At 47.3% G+C, this 241-nt stretch overlaps 1 non-coding gene across 1 annotated transcript; it reads right to left on the bottom strand.

Moving 5' to 3' along the window:
* Window positions 1-45: 45 nt before the first annotated feature.
* Window positions 46-164, bottom strand: LOC118345247. The gene has a single exon (XR_004798832.1). It is a non-coding gene; the product is annotated as a 5S ribosomal RNA (ribosomal RNA).
* Between the last annotated feature and the right edge of the window lie 77 nt (window positions 165-241).

Consider the following 241-nt stretch of genomic DNA (forward strand, 5'->3'; position numbering starts at 1 on the left):
TCCTTCTTGTCAATTTATCTCGCAAGGCGGAAAAAACAAAAACGAGGGGTGCAACACGAGGACTTCCCAGGAGGTCACCCATCCTAGTACTACTCTCGCCCAAGCACGCTTAACTGCGGAGTTCTGATGGGATCCGGAGCATTAGTGCTGGTATGATCGCACCCATCAAACTAATTACTTAAAATTCATATAATCCTTGAGCGACATACTAGCGTCCTTCCGATCCCAATCCAAACGGAGA

This window comes from Juglans regia, unplaced genomic scaffold (genome assembly GCF_001411555.2).
Source record: "Juglans regia cultivar Chandler unplaced genomic scaffold, Walnut 2.0 Scaffold_18425, whole genome shotgun sequence".
Taxonomy (NCBI): Eukaryota; Viridiplantae; Streptophyta; class Magnoliopsida; order Fagales; family Juglandaceae; genus Juglans; species Juglans regia.